This window comes from Piliocolobus tephrosceles, chromosome 15 (assembly GCF_002776525.5).
Source record: "Piliocolobus tephrosceles isolate RC106 chromosome 15, ASM277652v3, whole genome shotgun sequence".
In the NCBI taxonomy this organism is placed as follows: Eukaryota; Metazoa; Chordata; class Mammalia; order Primates; family Cercopithecidae; genus Piliocolobus; species Piliocolobus tephrosceles.
Genome location: NC_045448.1, coordinates 43,295,658 through 43,315,901, shown reverse-complemented (window position 1 = coordinate 43,315,901; position 20,244 = coordinate 43,295,658).

Genomic DNA, 20,244 nt, shown 5'->3' with positions numbered 1-20,244 from the left:
CTGGGTCCTTTCTCTTTAATCTACTGGAAATCAGGCCTTTGCCGTTAGCCTGAGTTTCCTGACAGACTAGAGAATCATTTCAGCCATGAGCCAAGCCATTCTCACATGGACCGCACTGGAAATCCTGGAGGCACATGGCCAGTTTAGTCTGCCCCCCGACCGCCTGCCCTTCCCTCAGTCCTGGCCAGGCTCCTGCCTCACGGCTTTTGTTCTAGCTGTTTCCTCTGTCTGAAATGTTCTTCCTCAGACTCTGCTTGGCTCTTCCTTCTCCAAGCTCCTGTTGAAATACTGGCCTCTTCATGGGGCCTCGCTGGAGCACCCAGCTTACTACGGTGACCTGAGTGAGGGCACACCCCTGCACCCACCGGCACTCCTCATCTCGCAGCCCTGTCTGCTTCCCCTCTTTCTTTCCATAGAACCCACTGCCTACATAAGGATTATAGAATGTGAGGCTGGGCGCCGTGGCTCACACCTGTAATCCCAGCACTTTGGGAAGATGAGGCAGGAGGATCCCTTGAGGCCAGCCTGGGCAATATAGCAAGACCTGTCCTTACAAAAAAGAAATAGAAAATTAGCCAGGCTTGGTGGCACACACCTGTAGTCCCAGCTACTCAGGAGGTTGAGGTAGGGGGTTCACTTGAGCCCAAGAGTTTGAGGCTGCAGTGAGCTGTGATCCCGCCACTGCACTCTAGCCTGGGTCGCAGAGGGATACCCTATCTCAAAAAAAAAAAAAAAAAAAGAGAAAGGAATGTATTTATTCTGTCTATTATGCCTCCCCAACAAAATGTGGGCCCCACAAGGGCAGGAATCTTTGTTTTTTTTGAGACGGTGTCTTGCTCTGTCGCCCAGGCTGGAGTGCAGTGGCGCGATCTCGGCTCCCCGCAAGCTCCGCCTCCTGGGTTCAAGGGATTCTTCTGCCACAGCGTCCTGAGTAGCTGGGATTACAGGTGGATGCCACGACGCCTAGCTAATTTTTGTGTTTTTAGTAGAGACAGGGTTTCACCATGTTGGCCAGGCTGGTCTCAAACTCCTGACCTCAGGTGATCTGTCTGCCTTGGTCTCCCAAAGTTCTGGGATTATAGGTGTGAGCCACCCGCCCATCGGAAGGCAAGAATCTTTACTTTTCTCACTGATGTCTCCCAACTGCCCAGAACTTGCCAGGCCATTTTAGGTGCTCTATAGACATTTACTTAGGTTGTCACTGGCAGTGGAGCTGACAGCAGAGAGAAGCTCGAGGGAAGAAGGGGGGTCCTCAAAGCCATGGCTGGTCCTCAGAGGGGAGGTGGGGGCAGGGGAAGGAGAGGGGCCAGGCGGCCACTGGATCTCTAGACCACCCACCCCACCTGTCCTCCTCCCGGGTGTGGGGGGGCATGTCCGCCCTGCACACGCATGTTGGCGCACACCTGCGTTCGCTGCATACATGGCCCCGCCTCCCACCTCGTCCATCTGCACGCGCAGCTGACGTGGCTGTGGTTTTGAGGCCCCAGAGGTACAGATTAGAGTCAGGGTGTCTGTCCTCTTCGGCTGCAGCAGCAGGCTGGGGTTGAGGACAGGCACCCCCTGCAAGCAAGCACACAGAGGCCTTTTCTCCCTGACCGTCTTGCACACACATGTGAACAGACAGGTGGTTCCCCAGGCTGGCTGTCCTTAGACCTCAGGCCCAGGAGTTGTGCACCTATCTGTACTAGGCCTTGCTGCAGGGGAATGGGGTGGGAGGGGGCAGAGGAAGTGGCTGCGGGCACCCTTCCTAGTGTCTGAACTTCCACCTTTAGTATTTGTGCCCGACGCATGGGCGCCCAGCTCTGTTTGTCAGTTCTTCCCTTTGAGGGAAGCGTTATTTCTTTTGTCTTCTCATGTCAAAACCACATCCCTGCGGGGCGGATTCCACGTTCAGCCCTTAGTGGTGTCGAGCTTGTCTGCCCAGGGCTCCCTCATGCACACACCATGTGGCCAGTCCTGGGGAGCATGCTGGTTCCCTGCTCAGAAACCTGCTACTGCCAGGTCCAGGCCCACACTCGGACCCAGTGCTCGAGACCCTGCCCTGCGGCCTTCTCCATCCCAGGCATCCTGCTTTGTGAGGAGATGAGTGTGGCCTTGAGCCAGATGTCCAGGTTCAATGCCAGCTCTGTAGGACTGGCAAGTCACTTAGCCTCTGTGCCCAGGTTCTCTCCCTTGCAGAACTATTGTGACAGTTAAGTAGGTTCATACATGCAAAGTGCTTAGCACAACACCTACTGTGCAGGAAAGGTGTCAACTAATATTAGCTGCCATCATGATCACTTCCTGCCTCAAAGTCAGGAGGGCTGAGAAATGGCCTTGTCAGGGTTTTGCAGCCCAGCTCTGGCCTCCCAGACTGAGCCAGCTGCTTCCAGGTCACCTGGGAGCTTGTTGGAGACTCAGAGTCCTAAGCCACTCTAGGGGTTGTGACACAGCAGCTGAGGGCTGGGCTGGGGTGGTGGGGCTAGGGACCCCACACTGGGGCCTGCAGGCATCTGTGGGACAGGAATTCCCTGCAAGGCCCTTCCCCAGTCTCAGGCTGGTCCGCCCACCCAAGTCTTTCCACTTCTGCTTCTCCAGATCCCCTGTGCCTTGCAAGGCTCCTCTCCTGCAGGAAGTAGGCTCACGAACCCTGCCGCCAACACCCCACAACCCCTACTTCCTGGAGCCTCAGTTTCCTCAAGTATGAAAGGGGATAAAAAACACCCACATCTCAGGATTAACATCAAGCGAGGTCTTAGATGGAAAGTGCCTGGCCCATGGCAGCCAAGAAGGCTAGTTATTATTACTGCAGTTGGTATTATTGCCCGCACCCTGCACCTGCTGAGCACCTGCATGTTCCTCTGGGTTCCTGACAGGGTCTAAGTGCCTAAACTCACATCATGTGTTGGGAAAGACGTGTTGACCAGGATGGTCTCTGATTGACCTTCCACCTCCTTGCCTTGGGCTCTTGGAGCTGAGAGGGAGCGCCATGGCTGGAGTCTGAGGGTGGCTGGCCCTCATTACAAACAGCCTGAGTGAAGGAGGAAGGAGGAGGTGTTGAACTGAGTGGCTTGGGCCCCAAAGGAAGTTGAAAGCTAGGCCGCGGAGTGACAGTTCTTGGGGGCCCCACTGCAGCTCCCTGCCTGCCCCACCAGCTGCTGTCAGTGGGGAGGGCACAGGCCCGGGATGGGTAGAGGTAGGGTCCCAGCCTGGGCCAGCTGCCTGGGCCCTGCCACTGCAGACCTGGACAGCCGCCAGAGCTTTGCGTCTTGGGGTCAGCATTGCCTTCTCCAGGCTCCTCCAGTGGAAGCCGTTTACCAGCACCTTCTCACTGCACACCCAGGCCCCACCTCGCCCAGGCGCAGCCCTAGAAAATATCCACGAAGCACTCACTGTGTGCCAGGTGGTTTCAGTTCCACAATCTCATTTAATCCTCCACAATTCCTTGACATTTTATAGGAAAGAAAACTGGCTCAGAGAGGCTGAGTAACCTGCTCAAGATGACACAGCTTGTGGGTGGCTGAGCTGGCCTTCCAACCCAGATTCCTGTCATGTTCCTCAAGCCGACAGGTGGGTGAATTTGTGCTGGAAGAGACTGTGCGACTAGGCCTCTTGTTTGTCAGGGAGGAAACAGACACCCCGCACTGGGAATTGAGTGCCCCAGGCCATGCCGCCGGCTCCTGGCAGAACCAGGATGGGTTATAGAAACTTCTTTTGGCATTGGGTGCCAACGGGAGGGGCTCTGCCAGGAAGGCTTCTTCCTTTGCTGTCTGCAGGTCTCCACTCAGAGGCCACCCTCCAGAGACAAGCCTTTCTGGCAGTCCTAACTGAAGTAGGGCACTGTTACCCTCTACCCCTGGGCTGGCTTTAGTTTTCTTGGTGGCACTTATTGTCACTTGCAGTTTTATGTATTCGATTATTTATTTCTTGTTTCTCCCCCATGCTAGAATGTGAACTCCATGGGCTCCAGGAGGGTCTGTCTTGTTCTCTTGCCTAGAATAGTACCTTGCACAAACTCAACAATTTTTTGTGGAATGAATAAATGAGAGTGTCAGGCGATAAAGAAGCAAGATGCATGGGGGAAAGTTTGGTGTGATAATTCTGTTGGAGGAGGGAACTGAGAAGTAATTTACAAAAGGGAAGGGGCAGGGCCACTGTGGACAGCCATAGCATCTGGCACGAAGACTGCGAAGTGAACGGTGCCCCCTGCAGTTGGACAGTTCTCAACTTGGACAACAGTCTGTGGTGCCCCTACGGGTGGGAAAGGACCATCCCCTCAGCAGGGACTGAGGGAGAAGGGAGCCAGGAATGGGACAGGTCTGCAGGTGCCTGTAGCGGGAGGAACAGGCTGTTCCCTCTGTAAGGACGCCACGTGGTTGCGGTTAGCAGTTTGCCATCCGGTGTTGTCTCCACAGACAGTTGTCCAACCAGGGAGGGGGCGATTGCTTTGCTGTGAGCAATCGCTAGTACCTGGAGCACCCAGCGGGCTGCGGGCAGGAAAATCACCCGACACACCCCACAAACACACACCAAACACTGTGGACAAAGATAATCGCAACAGGCAGAGGGGGGCTGTTTCCTGAGCCAGTCCTGGGCTCAGAGGTGGAGGACACTGTGTACTGAGGTCTCTCCCCTGAGCAGGGGCCTCAGTGAGGAACTTGTCACAGCTCTGTGGGCCCGGCCCCCTTCCTCCTCCCCAGCCCCACAGGCCGGGCACAGCAACAATCACCCAGCAATCGCGGGCCGTCTTCAGTGAGTCACCCTGCCCACAGCGAGCCTGGCTGGACGATGTTATCAGCTCCCCTGCTTACTTAATTCCTCGGGTGACATCACCACCGCCTCCGTCTTCTCCTTCTCGGCACTGTAGCCTGCAGCCTGGCATATCCTGGAAGGGAAGGCGGTGGAGGTCTCTTGCCAGAAACTACCAGGGCAGGTAAATTGGAACCTTCCGTTCCTTGACCTTTAGCCCCAAGAGGCTTGCCCTAGTTTCTTGCTGTGCACACAGGGGCCTCAGTTTACCTCCCAGGAGATGCTGTCTGCAGTGAAGCCCTGGGAAATGCATGGCGCCCCTACTCTGTGCTCATGCCCTCTCTCCTTGCGGAGAGGGAGTTTCCTGTTGGACAGAGGCCAAACTGCTTGCCCTTCAGTGTGTCCAAGTTTATCCTGGGGTTGCACCCCCAAGTCGAGCCTGAGTTCTGTCTCGCGTGGACACAGCTGCCTCCTAGCCTCTGTGATGGGCCTTTGGGTTCCCAGGCTCTCCCAGGCTCAGATGGGGCAGCCTGCTGGCCTTCTATCCACCTCTGTGTCCGGCCACCATGCCCTGGGACTTAGCCCCTCACCTGCTGGGAGCCCAGGCCAGCCCTTCCCTGCCACAGCCTATCATTCCCTTTTGCATCCCCTCACCTTCACCATTCCCAATACCGACCTGCAGGCCCAGTGGCACATGGGAAGGGCCATAGGGTCAGTATAGCAGTGACAGAAGTGACCGGAGATGTGTATGGTTCCCTTTCAGCCTGGCCTCCTCCTCTGCATCCCAGTGGGATGAGGGACGGGATTAGTTCCTCTTCCTGAATTGTCCTACTCTACGTCCTCCCCACCATTTGAGCTGGACAGCAGAGTGGGGAGGCTGAGAGGCCCCAGGGAGGGGCTGAGTGCAGGCCTCCCCAGCCGGACCTCAGTCTGTGATGGGAAGCTGCCCAAGCCTGGCATGTGAGGGAGGCAGTCAGGGGAAGCGGGTGGGGCTGGGCAGGGACAAGAGGCAACCCTCTGAGCTGCCAGCTTCCTCTATGACCCTCAGGGGACAGTTCCTCCAATGGCACTGCCAGAGGCTGGGGAAAGAGGTGTCTGAACACCAGTCACTTTTGCTCTAGTTGTTTGACCAAAACGAATTGTTCCTTAGAAGGAAAAAGAAAAAAAACAAAACCACAAAACCCCAAAAACCTCACCATTGAGGTCATGCTGATCACCCCGTAGGCTGATAAACAAGTCTGGGAGCAGACAGCATCCCTGGGCAGGGTGAGCACCTGCCACCGCACCCTTCCCATGGGCATCGGAGGTCGGCCTCGCCACTGCACACAAACGCTGCTGCCCCTCCACATCCTGGAATGCTGCAGAATGCCGTTCCAACCTTCTGGAGTAGGGGCACCCAGAGAGAGGTCAAAGCAAGCCTGGGCTCCTCCCGACACATGCCACTCTCACTATACTGCTGTTTCCTCACCTGTTGAGTGGAGGAGCGATTGAGGTATTAAGTGTGAAGGTACTTGGAAGCGTTCACTGGCCAGCCAAGAGGCTGGGGCCCTGAAGAGAGGGGAAAGGGGAGAGGGAACATTTCAGAGAAGAGATCCCACCACAATGATCTAAGGTCAGTTGATGACATCTGGCCTCAGATCTGATAGGCTCCCTTTAAGTCCTGAGCTGAGTTCTTGTGAATGCTCCTAGTGAAGTGCGCGCCTCGTGAGTGATTGGCACCATTACTGAACTTGGCTTGTGGTCTGCTCAGACCCTTGGCTCCTTCTCCAAGTTCTAGAATACAACCTAACCAGATTTAATGGGTGTTCTGACTGTTGTACTTCCTTCGTTGATTGCAGACTAAGCTCAAATTCTAGTCCACCCTGATTGCTTCCCTCAGTTGAAGAGTATAGCCTGACTTTAGCTCTAGTTTGAGCCCTTATTCCTCTCTTTTTTTCCTTTTTTTTTTTTTTTTTTTTTTGATGGAGTCTCAGTCTGTCATCTAGGCTTGAGTGCAGTGGCATGATCTCAGCTCCCTGCAACCTCTGCCTCCCGGGTTCAAGTGATTCTCCTGCCTCAGCCTCCTGAGTAACTGGGATTACAGGTGTGCACCAACGTGCCTGGCTAATTTTTGTATTTTTAGTAGAGATGGTGTTTCACTCTATTGGCCAGGCTAGTCTTGAACTCCAGCCCTCAGGTGATCCTCCTGCCTCGGCCTCACAAAGAACTACCACTCCTGTCCTGACCTCTTATCCCTCTTTAACTCTGAGCTCAAAGCTCCCGTCCACTTCCAGAGCCCCTTACATGCCTTACACTCATTTGTCCGAAACCAAAGTTGTCTTTCTTTTACCAGTGCATTCCTCCACTTGAATGCTACATCTTAGCTCACAGTCACACTCCCCATCATCCACACCAGAGGTTGAGCCACCCCTGACCACCGCCTTCTGTCCAGTGCGTCTTATTGGCCCTCTCATCTGGTGGGTTCTAACGCTTTGGCGTCTTAAGGCTTCATCCCCTCTTCCTCATTCCTCTCCACCCCTCAGTTTCTATAGTAATTTAGATCCTCATCTCTTTCCTTAAGAACAACCAGTGGAACCAATCAGAACTCCGAGGCCGTCCTCACACAGCTGCCAGGGGCTTTTTTCTGATGCCATGGTGCCCTCCTCTCTTGGTGGCTCCCTGCCTGCCCCTCTAGCTTCATGCTCTGACCCTGCTGGGCGCAGACTGTGCATCTGGAAACAGCTGGGCCTAACTGCTTCATTACCTGTGCTCAGGCTGCTGGCAAGGCCCTCCCCTCCTCCCCGTTCCCTGACTGAAGACACATGGCTAGTGCTCCTTCCTCCGTGCCCCTACGCTGTCCACTTCCTGCTGAGCATGCCCCTCCCTTGGGTGCCTTCCCAATTACAGACTCAGTCCCTACCCTGGCCACAGACAGGGCCTTCTTCTCTCTACCTAGACTGCAGCCCCACCAACCCTATGTGGTGGCTATGTGCCAGGCAGACCTGGAGTGGGGGTCCCGTTTTACCCACTTCCCACTGGGGACCTCAGACAAGTGACTTTCCCTCTCTAGGTCTTCCTTTCCTCATCTGTCAAATGGGAGGATAACATAACCTGCGTCCCAGGATGGGTGGTTGGGCCTGGCACACTGTGAGGGGCAGCACAGGGCGTCCGTGTGGCACCCGCTGTTGTGATGAATTGCTAGGGCCTGGGAGAAAGGGCAGAGGGACCAGGGCTCTCCAGCACGTCCTCCTGTTCTTCCCCTTTCTGGCTGTCTGCTCTCTCCACCCAGAAGAGGGCTTGGGCGAGGCCACCTCTTCCCCTCTGCAGCACTTCCTCCCCAGGACCCAGTGCTGTCCACACTGGCGGCAGGGTCCAGTGTCAGACTCGTTCTCCTCAGCCGGGGACTGTGTGGGCTGCCACACTCCTCTCCCTGGCTGCAACTGCAGTGCTTTGCTCAATAAGGCCCCAAGGGTTGCTGCAACCACACAGGGACTGAGCCGCTGAGGTGACACACAGTCCGCCAGCGGCTTCTAGCTCCAAAGTCCCGATGCTATGCACTCTGCCCTGCTGCTGCGCCTTCTGCCTTTCTTTTGGCATCTGAATGACCTTAGTCTCCTTATCTGCAAAATGGGCATAATAATTGCTTCTCCTGCTTCCTCAGCCAGAGGACAGGGAGAACAATGGGGCTGGGCTGGGAAGTTGTGAGAAGGTGGAGACCTCGCTGTGTGCAAGGCAGGCGAGCCTGGCTGGGGCGGGGGATATGACAGTAGGAACTGCAGGGAGACCTCACCACCCATCCAGCCAGCCACCTTCCATCCTTGGCCAGGGCCGCGTGTCTGAGTCCACAGCGCCCCCTGCTGGCTAGTCGGCCCAGAAGCTCCCTGTGGGCAGCACCAGTCCCACATAGCGTTTCCCCGCAGGGACCACGGGGAAGGAGCGGCCCCTGCCCTCAGGGAGCCCCATTGGAGGAAGGACGTGCACCCAGGCCTCAGGGAGCCCAGACGGGGCGTGGGGAGCCAGGGCTTTTGTCTGAGAAGGGAGCTCCCGAGGCCAAGGAGCGTACCATTCTGCTCTGAGGAACCTGCTGAAATCCTTCTGCGGAAGGTCTACTGCCCGCCAGGGAGCCAATGGTCAGCTCCAAGTCCAGCAGCCACGCCTTGATTAGGGCTGCCCCCCACCCCTCTCCCATCCCACATGTACTGTGAAGGGGGGACATCGGGCAAGGACAGACCCTGAGAAGTCAGGCTGGTGCTGGTCAGGTCCCTGGCTCGCCCTCAGGCTGGGCCCCCGTTGGCATCAGTGGCGGTGCTCCCAGCCCTCCGGAGCCCAGGCGCCTTCCTCCCCCGTCGGACCTTTTCTCCAACTCAGTGGCTTCATCATCTCAGCTTTTCCTTAGCCTGGTTCTGTGCTGGGTGCTGGGGATTCTGGGAGGAGAAGCCCCTAACTGGCCCTCTGGGATCTCAGACATGCCCTTATCCCCTACCCTACCATCCCCCTTCCCTCCTTCCTCTTCAGTGTCTTCCCTGCTCCCTGGGCTCCAGGACCTGCTCTGGGAGGAAGGCAGCTGGGGCAAACAGACGCCCCCTAGATTAAAATCCAGCCAGCGGTGGCCATCCTTCCAGGATGCTCTCCCAGTCATCCCACATCCTGGGCTCTTGCTTACCGTCTTTGAGACTTTCCCCTCAAAATCCCTTCTCCCCCAATTGCCTACATAAGTCCCCAGTGGAATTTCACCTCCTCCAGGAAGCCTCCCTGGCTGGATCTCAAGCTCTGTGGTTTTTCCCAGCTTTAGACTTTTTCAGGATCTTTTGGCACACACTGCTTTATCCTATCTGCCCATAATAGATGCTCCACGCCTCAGGAAGGAAGATCTGTGGCACCTTCTTCCTTGCACCCCTGGGAAGACCCAGGAGACAGTCTCTACATGCTCACTTAAGCCCATTTAAGTCAGTGGTTTTCAACTGGGCACAGTTTTGTCCCCAGGGGACATTTGTCAATGTCTAGAGATAATTTTGATTGTCACAACTTGGGGAGGGGGTGGTGCTACTGGCATCTAGTGGGTGGAGGTCAGGGATGCTGTAACACCCCACAATGCACAGGCAAGCCCCCACCCCAACAAAGAACTGCCTAGCCCAATATGTCAGCAGTGCCCAGGTTAGAAATCCTGATCGAAATAAATTCATAGATTGAGGTATAAATATAGCATCCAAGAAGAGGCAATGGCTCAGTCAGGAGAAAATCATCCCTCTGAAGGAGACAGAGAAGGAGCCTCCCCTCCATGTGACTATCACAGTCCCAGGTCCCACCCACGCCCTTTCCTGGGCTGGTAGTGTCTAAGTCGAGGCCCACCTGAGCTAGAGGAGGAGGAGCCAGGGTCTGTCTAGAGAGTCTGTAGGGGAAGTGGGCTCTGTGTGAGCAGGTCTTTGGGAACAGGCTTGGCCTCAGTTTAGTCATCTGTAAAATGGGAATAGGTGGCCCCTTCCAGTTCTAATGGTTTAGGGTTCTAAACTGAGTCTCAGATGTGCACAATTCATTTTTCCCTCTGCTGATGGGCAGGACCCCTCCAGCAGAGCTGAGGGTAGAGTGTAGTCTCTGGACCCCTTCACCAGATGTGTGGGGTTATTGTGGCTATAATTGCCCTTCAGGAAACAGCTGTGAGAACAAGAATGCTTTGATAGGTCCCATCAAAGCTTCCTTCAGGTCTCCTGGGGACTGACTGGGTGGGGGCGCATGAAGAACTTCCAGCTGGGAGCAGCTGTTAGCCAGGCCCTGTGCAGAGGTGGGGGCTTCGCCGGGTGGCCCTACTGTGGTTGGGGTTAAGAATGTCCCAGAGGCTAGTCACCCTGAGACAGGCCTCTCTGAGGGCTCTTCAGGGGCCGTCTCTGTGCCCTCCTGGGGTAGGCTTGGGTGATGCAGGGTGCTTGGCTGCAGAGCAGAGGTGGCACTCTCCTGGTATGAAAACCTCTTGTGCCACGAGGGGCCTAGCGCTGGCTCCCTGGGGCAGGGGTCCACACAGAGGGCAGGGGAAAGTGAGCCCACAGAGCCCTTCTCAGCCCTCTCAGAGATAACCTGGTCTCTGGTTATCGAGGGGACCTGGAGCACCTCCCTGTCCGGATCTCACAGACCTGCCTTATGGGGGCGAGCTCTATCCGGGGTCCACACCTGACCAGGAAATGACTGGCCTTGGAGGAGAATAAGCAGAAGCCTCTCTGCCAGTCAAGGCCTTTTTAGCACTTTCCACAAGGAAATGGTTGCCTAAGCAGCCCCTTCTGCAAGTGGGGTGTGTGTATGGGCATGTGCCTGTGCACACTGGCTGCACCGCGGCTGGCCTGGAACATCCCTGGGCTGGAACATGCGGCTCTGCAGGTAAGGCTGTATTTTGGAGTTGGCCCTGGGCCAGGTGCTGGAATCTCCACAGAGACACTGAACTCCTCTGAGCCTCAGCTTTCTCATCTATGTATGGGCACAGTAATAGTTCCTACCTTATAGATGGTTGTGAGGGTCAAATGAGGGAACGTATGTTAAGCATTTAGTGTGGTCACTGGGGCATAGATTGTGCTCAGTGGGTGCTGGCCAGGGCTTTTGCTGCTGCTGTCATCATCATCATCATCACCATTCGAATTAACATCTTGATTTCCAGAATCCAACTTTTAGGTGATCTATTGCTTTAGCCTGATGTGAAAAGCAAAGCACTGTCTCGCTTTCCCCACCACCCCACTGCCCTCCAAGCAGCTTGCAGAGGCAGGTGGGAGAAGCTTTAGCCCAGGAACACCTTGGACATTTGGGGTACAGGATGAGGACCACAGATGTGGGGTGGCTGGGGATGGAACTGAGATTGGCTGTGTTCCTGTCGCCTTCGGGGAGTGTGTGTGAGACCATGTGTGGTGAGTGTGTGAGGGTGCATGAGTGTGGTCTGCACCCTGTCTGTGTGTGTGTCTGTGTGGGGCATGCATGCATGCTCTGGGTGAGGGGACATGTGCGCCGGGTGTGCACCATGTAGGAATGCTTCTCAGTCTGTGTGTGTCAGGGCTTCTCTGCATTGACCTCCTCTGGGTTTCTCTGCCCCACTGCTCCCTAACTGAGTGCATCTGTGCTTCTGCTGCTGTGTGTGGGTACCTGGCCCTTGGGTCCTTTCTAACAGTGGCCTGGTGGGCTGATTTGTGGGAGCTTCTGCTGCATGAGAGGGCTCCAGGGCTGAGGTGAATGGAGGTAGCACAGGCCTGCTGCTTCAGGAGGACTGAGTGCGGAGGCCTTCTGGGTCTGGAAACATCCTTCTCATGCTAGTGGAAGTTAAAGATTCTTCTTTCCTGGAGTAAAGACTCTCGGGTTACTAATTCTGAGGCACGATGGAGTTTAGAGTTCTACCCTGGACTAGTTCTCTCATTTTATGGCTGGGGATCTGAGACCTAGCCAGGGATGGGGCATGGCTTGAGGTGTGGGCTGTGGGGGCTATGGGCTGCTGTTGGGAACCTCGCTGGCCCTACTCCCTACCCTGAATAGTGTCTCTCCGGGGCCAGACCCTGTGCAGAGGTAGAAGTCTCAGCAGAGAATCTGGGTTGTCTCTCAGCAGAGAATCTGGCACAGATTCTTCTGGGCATGGCAGGGACTTCTCTGGGAACAGGCTCCTAGAGCGTAGCATTCCTGATAAACAATGAGTAACTTTTTAGTATAGTATGTTGTAAATATTGTATGGAACATATTTATACTAAAAATTATTCGTTGTTTGAAATTCAAATTTAACCTGGCATTCTTATTTTTATTTGCAAAGTCTGGCAACTTAGCGCTAAATGGGCTAAGAGGCTGGGGGAGAAGTAGGGAGACCCAGCCAGCCATGTTCCACTCTGGCCAGCAAATTCAGGGCAGCTCCAATCAGCTCATGCCTGTTGAATGATTCCTGGGGCTCAGCCTTGTGCCGGGAGCATGGGGCTTACTCAGTCTGAGGCCCAAGGCCTCTGCCTACTAGATCCACATGGTCTAACTCAGTGGACCTAAATGGTGGGGCCAGGGAACCAGACTGTTTTAGGAGAGCTTTCCTACCGATGTGGCTGCTGTGTTTCAAATGTTAGGAGATACTATTGTAATGAATAAAGTGCACATTTGTTCCAAGGCAAGCATTGCATAAGGGCTGTTGCTATTAAAACTTTTTCTCGGCCGGGCACGGTGGCTCATGCCTGTAATCCCAGCACTTTGGGAGGCTGAGGTGGGCAGATCACGAGTTCGGGAGATCGAGACCATCCTGGCTAACACGGTGAAACCCCGTCTCTACTAAAAATACAAAAAATTAGCCGGGCCCGGTGGCGGGCGCCTGTAGTCCCAGCTACTTGGGAGGCTGAGGCCGGAGAATGGCGTGAACCCGGGAGGTGGAGCCTGCAGTGAGCCAAGATCAAGCCACTGCACTCCAGCCTGGGAGATGGAGTGAGACTCCATCTCAAAACACAAACAAACAAAAAAACAAAAACCTTTTTCTCAATCCGGAGAACACCAAAAGCATAATTACCAGTGGACGGGGACACATTTAGGGGTGTGATTTTCTACTGAAGAGTGTGAGAATTCTAGGACTTGACCTTTCATGTACCATAAACCCCATGGGCATGTGGTGAAGCCTATGGATGGACCCCTTCTTGGAATAATGTTATCAAATGTGTAAAATGAAATTCACAGGGCTGCAGAAGAAACCAATGCTACTAAAATACTCTTACCAAAGCATTAAGAAAACAGCTCTGATATAGTAATATGCGTGCTTCTTTATTGACACCTTAATGGTGATCATTTTAAAGTGGCGATGAATATAAATGATATTTGAAAAGACCTGCAACAACTCTGATGTGATTTAAAAATGCCTGTGATTTCGACTGGACTGGTGACAAAGCTTCAGGTTCTGCAAATACAACTGGAGATTTTTCCTACATCCATATGGGAAGGAAAGGCTACCTTTCAGCTGGAGCCTAGTGAAAACAAAGATACATTTTTTTTACCATCTGAACTTATGAATGGCAGCATCATAGGAAACGTAGAAAAGAGAAAAAAGGAATAAAATAACCCCCACATTCATGGACCCCTGAATTCTATTCCCAGACCTCTGGGTGAGAAGGGGGCATCTGTGAACCCCAGGTTAACAGCATGTGCTCTCAAGGAAAACCCACAAGAGGATTAGAAAAGAGTTCAGGCAAGAGTCGCTCATGCGCAGAAGTGGGGTGAAATCAGACAGGAACATGATGGGCAATCTGCAGGCATGGGCCAGTGCGTAGGGGGCTCCGTGGCTGCCCACAGGACCCAGGAAAGACACTAAGTATGCTCCTACCTGCACTGCCTGACCCAGCGCTGCAGACCTTGGGTTAAGCATTGCTCTCCAAGGTCCTTGCTGTGTGGGCAGACCCCATCCTTTCTGAGCAACCAGCCGCGGGTTGACACTGGGGGATCTGGGCTCTTCTGGGGAGAAGGTCCTGGAGGGAAGGACTCAGGCAGAGCTGCTGACCAGGTGAGACCAGAGACCCTGGTTCGGAGAGGTGCTGTGGGCAGCTTTGGAATGAGGGGGAGGGAGGCAGGAAGGGTGGGGGGCATATTCAAGCCAGAGCTGGGTTTTGTCTTCATGGGTAGGAGTGCCCAGGATAAGATGCACGTGAGAGGAAACCATGAGGAAGATTCTGGAAATCTATGCCTTTTGCCTCCTTCCTGAACTTCCTCTCTCTCTCCCCTCCTCCCACCTGGAATCAGGATCCAATTTCCTCTTTGTTCAAAATACAACTCAAAACAGATTTAATCTCAGAGGATTGTTCTGTGAGGACCTGTGGAAGCAAGTTGTTGCTGAGGTTGTAAGATAAAAATAAAAAGCTCTGAAAAATAAAAAGCTCATTCGGCACGTGAAGTGACTTGAATCCCTGGCTGCTGGTCACCTGTGTCCTGCCTGGACATCAGCTAGGGCCACATCTCAGGCTTGGTTTCCTTCCCCTGCCCCTTCCTGTCCTAAAGTGGTCCCAGTCCATGGGGACCTTTCAGAAATTACCACCTAGAAACCCTAAATTTGGAAAGGGCCTAGCACCCTGTGACCTGTGATAATCCTCACGGCAGAGGCTAAGCATGAAGATTCCCAGGCCCCTTCTAACCGAATGAATTGGAATCTCCTAGCAGCTTCTGGGGATTCTGCTGCAGCTGGTGCATGAAGTCCACCCCGGGCAGGCCTTGTCTCTGGCTGGTAGCTTGCTCAGTGAGCTCCTGGAGGTGGTCCGTGTTGGGGGCCTTTCTTTATGCAGTGCGTCAGAGAGGGGGCTTCAGGACAGAACTTTTAAGCTCTTGAAAACTGTCTCTTGATAGCCACAATCATTCTGAAGTGCAGTGAGATGGGGTGGGGTAGAGTGGGGTGGGTGTTGCTCAGTGTGTGAGATGTGGGATTCTTTGGTGCCAGGTGGCAGAGGGTCAGCGCTGATGCAGTAGAATGTGTTGGAGTCACCTGACAGGGGTTGTCTGAGACACTTCTCAGGTGGCGTAGCAATGATGCTCCTGACCTCCCATCACTCAAGGCCAAGGGACACAAAGGACACAAGGGACACAGGCAGTCCCACGGAAAGGAGGGCTTTCCATTCCTCTGGAACAAACTGTGATCCACTGTGGGCAGCCTGCATTTATGGTCCTAGACACCCAAAGCCCTTCTCTTTAAGCTTTCCATTCCTACCAGGCCAGTATGTCCACAACTTTTTGAGCAACATTACCAAACCATGGAATGTAAGAAGTCTCCTCCCACAAACACACAAAACTAGTAATTTATTTTTCTTTTTGAGACAGGGTCTTGCTCTGTCTCCCAGGCTGGAGTGCAGTGGCCCAATCATGGTTCACTGCAACCTTGACCTCCCAGGCTCAAGTGATCCTCCCACCTCATCCTCCTGAGTAGTTAGGACTACAGGTGCATGCCACCATGCTTGGCTAACTTTTATATTTTTTTGTAGAGACGGGGTCTCACTATGTTGCCCAGGCTGGTCTCTAACTCCTGAGCTAAAAGTGATCCTACTGTCTTGGCCTCCCAAAGTGCTGAGATTACAGGTGTGAGTCGCTGTGCTTGGCCAAAACCGGTAACATTTTTAGTTTAAAATTTATGTTGAGGCTGGGCGCAGGGGCTCACACCTGTAATCCCAGCACTTTGGGAGGCCGAGGCAGGCGGATCACAAGGTCAGGAGAGCAAGACTATCCTAGCTAACACGGTGAAACCCCGTCTCTACTAAAAATACAAAAAAATTAGCAGAGCGTGGTGGTGGTCGCCTGTAGTCCCAGCTACTCCGGAGGCTGAGGCAGGAGAATGGCGTGAACCTGGGAGGCAGCACTTGCAGTGAGCTGAGATTGTGCCACTGCACTCCAGCCTGGGCAACAGAGTGAGACTCTGTTTCAAAAAAAAATTTTATGTTGAGAAATGCATTAATATATGTATGAAAATTATAAATATGTGACTACACTTATCATATGATCATCTGCCTTTACAAAATGGGACACTATCAGATGTCAGGAATTCATATTAGGGCTTGCTCAATGTATAAATGATGTTGAGAATTCTGTGATCTCTAATACATTTCAGAAGTGCTATACTGGTCTGTGAGATACTTGAGGACAAGAGTCAGGACTAGTGTCCCCTCATATCTTAGGATGAACTGTTATATTGGCAGCCCCCAGTGAATAATACCTTTTGACATTCATGCCCTTGTATCATTGTCTTCCCCTCATGGGCTTCAACATGTAAGTTGCTTTGGACAATGTAACATTGATAAGCATGATGCAAGTATAGATCTAACAAGCACTTGCTTCATGTCTTGTAGCTTGCCCTATTGAAATGCTCTCGAGGAATCTAGCCACCTAGCTGAAAAGAAGCATGGGTAGATTCATGAATGATGAGACAGCACATGGAGACTGGAGGAGCTAAGGCACCAGATATTTTAGTGCAGCCATTTTGGACTTTCTAGGCTAACTCAGTTGAATGAGCTGCACTAAGATGCCAGCTGGAGCAGAAGAACCAACCAGCTGAGCCCTACCCGAATTCCTGATCCACAAAATCATGAGAAATATTGCTATTTTAAGCCACTAAATTTTGGAGTGATTTGTTATACAGCAATAGATAATTGAGACACTTGTAATAGGTGTGTAATAAATGTGTATGAAATGACTGAATGGCAAATCACAATTCTAGCCCTGGTGCTAATCTCTTACATTGGTCTTGGATACTCATTAAGCCTTGACCACATCTATTTTCTGGTATGATTCCTATGATGGTTAATCTTATGTGTGAACTTGACTGGTTCACAAAGTGTCCAGATATTTGGTCAAACAATATTCTGGGTGTTTTATGAGAGTGTTTTTTAATGGGATTAACAATTAAATCTGTAGACTAAGTAAAGCAGATTGCCCTCCATAATGCAGGTGGGCCTCATCTAATCAGTTAAAAGTTTAAGTAGAACAAAAGGTTGACCCTGCCCTGAATAAAAGAGAATTCTGCTTGATAAACCTAAAATTGGAACATTGGCGCTTCCTGATTCTGCAGTAGCCTGCTAGCCTTCAGATGGAAACTGAGACATTGGCTCTGCCGATTTTGAACTTGCCACCCTCCATAATTGCTTGAACCAATACCTGATACTCTCTCTCTCTCACACACACACACACACGTTCCTTGACTTATGATGGGGATATATCTCAGTAAACCCATCATAAGTTGAAAATATCATAAGTCAAAAATGCACTGAATACACCTAACCTATCAAACAGCACAGCTTGACCTGGGCTAATTTAAATGTGCTCGGAACACTTACATTAGCCTACAGTTGGGCAAAAATCATCTGGCAATATAGTAAACTGTAGAATATAAGTTGTTTACCCTCATAATTGTATGACTGATTGGGAGCTGCAGCTCACTGCTGCTGCCCAGCATCATGAAAGAGTATCATACCACATATTGCTAGCCCAGGAAAAGATCCAAATTGAAAATTTGAAGTATGGTTTCTACTGAATGTATATTGCTTTTGCACCATCACAAAGTGAAAAACATCATAATTCTGAACCATCATAAGTTGGGGACCATCTATGTATACATAGGAGACATATGTATACATATCTCCTATAGGTTCTGTTTCTCTAGAGAACCCTGACTAATATAGATTTCGCTACCAAGAGTGGATGCTACTATAACAAATACCTAAAAATGTGGAAGTGGCTTTGGAATGAGATAATGGGCAAAGACTGAAGAGTTTTGAGGTGCATGTTAGAAAAAGCCTAGATTGCCTTGAAGAGACTGTTGGTGGAAATATAAACTTTAAAGGCAATTCTGGTGAAGGCTCAGAAAGAAAAGAGTTGTAGAGAAAGTTTCTATCATCTGAGAGAATACATATATCATCATAAACAGAATGTTGGTAGAAATATGAACATTAAATGTGCTTATGGTAAGGTCTCAGAAATGAGGAGCATAATGTTGGAGACTGGTGAAAAGGCAATCCTTGTTATAAACTAGTAAAGAACTTGGCTGAATTGTGTTCAGCCAAGGTAAAACTTGGGAGTGATGACCTTGGATATTTAGCACAGGGGATTTCTAAGCAGAGTGGTGAAAGTGTAGCCTGGTTTCTCCTTACTGCTCATAGTAAAATGCAAGAGGAAAGAGACAAGTTGATGGCACTGTTGTGCAAAAAGGAACCAGAATTTAAAGATTTGAAAATGCTGAACCTGTCCATATTTCAACAAAAGAGAAAACACATTTCTTTGCTTGGTGCGAACACCAAAGGCCTGTCTGGACAATCACTCCATGGAAAGATTCCCACGAACTTAACCATCTCAGCTTCAACCAGCTCAGCTGAAGCCAGGAATAAAGATGGGATTATACTAGCAGAAACACTTCCAGCTGGGACTAAAGAAAAGAGAGAAAATGGAACAGAATGAAAGAAGGCTGTTGGACTTCTGGGATTCTATAGGACAGAACAATAGAGTTATCCAGCTTTGAACATGTGTTATCCTTCAAGAAAAGGGAAGAATGACCCCTGAAGACAATTTGGAGATTATCAGGGCTGCCACTCACACCCCAGGCCCACGGGCATGGTTGTTTTTTCCTATTTTCAGAGAGCATGGCCACCTTCTTGGTTTCAGTGGGCCAAAATGTTGCCCAGTGCCTCAGGGGCAAGGCGACTAGCAGAGCTGCAGAATGGGGTCTACCACCTAGGGTGGTGGGGGTGATGCAGCTGCCCAGTGGGCAGAGCATTCAGCCAAAAAGGATTATTCATTCTTTTTTGTGTTTTGCAGACAGGGTCTCCTTCTGTCACCCAGGCTAGGATGCAGTGGTGTGATCATGGCTAACTGCAACCTTGACCTTCTGGGCTCAAACGATCCTCCTGCCTTAGCACCCCTACCCCTGAGTAGCTGGGACTACAGGTGTGCACCACCACGCCTGGCTAATTTTTGTATTTTTTATAGAGACAGAGTTTCACCATGTTGCCCAGGATGGTCTTGGACTCCTGAGCTTGAGTAATCCTTCTGCTTTGGCCTCCCAAAGTGCTGGGACTACAGCCTAATGGACTGCAGATCTAATGGTATTTTCCTTGCTAGGTTTTGGATTTGTTTGGGATCCATTGTCCCTTTCTTCTTTCCAATTTCCCCCTTTTGGAATAGGGATGCTTATTCTATGCCTGTCCCACCATTGCATTTTGGAAACACATAAACTTGTCTGGTTTCATAGGTTCACAGCTGGAGAGAATTTTGCCTTAAGATGAATCATACCTCAAGTCTCATCCACACTTGGTTTAGATATCCAGTGAGACTTTGGACTTGGAATTGATGTTGGAATGGGTTAAAGCATTTGGGGGTGCTGGGATGGGGTGAATGGATTTTGCATGAGAGAAGAACATTAATTTTAGGGGGCCAGAGGATGGAATGTTTTGGAGTGAATTGTATCTCTCCACCAGATCACATGTGAAAGCTCTGACTCCCAATGTGACCCTATTTGGTGATAAGATCTTTGAGGAAGTAATTAAGGTTAAATGAAACTGAGCATGGTGGCTCATGCCTGTAATCCCAGCACTTTGGGAGGAGGTGGGCAGATCACTTGAAGTCAAGGGTTCGAGACCAGCCTGGCCAACATGGCAAAACCCTGTCTCTACTAAAAATACAAAAGTTAGCCGGGTGTGGTGGGGCTTGCCCATGGTCCTAGCTACTCAAGAGACTGAGTTAGGAGAATCTCTTGAGCCTGGGAGGCAAAGTTTGCAGTAAGCTGAGATGGCGCCACTGCACTCCAGCCTGGGTAACAGAGTGAGACTTCATCTCAAAAACAAACAAAACAAACAAAAAAGGTTAAATGAGGTTCTAAGTGTGGGGTCCTAATCTGATAAATTGGTGTCCTTATAGAAGAGGGGGAAGCACCACAGCTCTCCTCTCTGCATGCATGCACCAAGAGAAGAGACTGTGAGAGGGCACAGTGAGAAGGAGCAATTCAAGGAGAGAGGCCTTATCAGAAACCAATCCTGCTGGCATTTTCTTTCTTTCTTTCTTTCTTTGTTTCTTTCTTTCTTTCTTTCTTTCTTTCTTTCT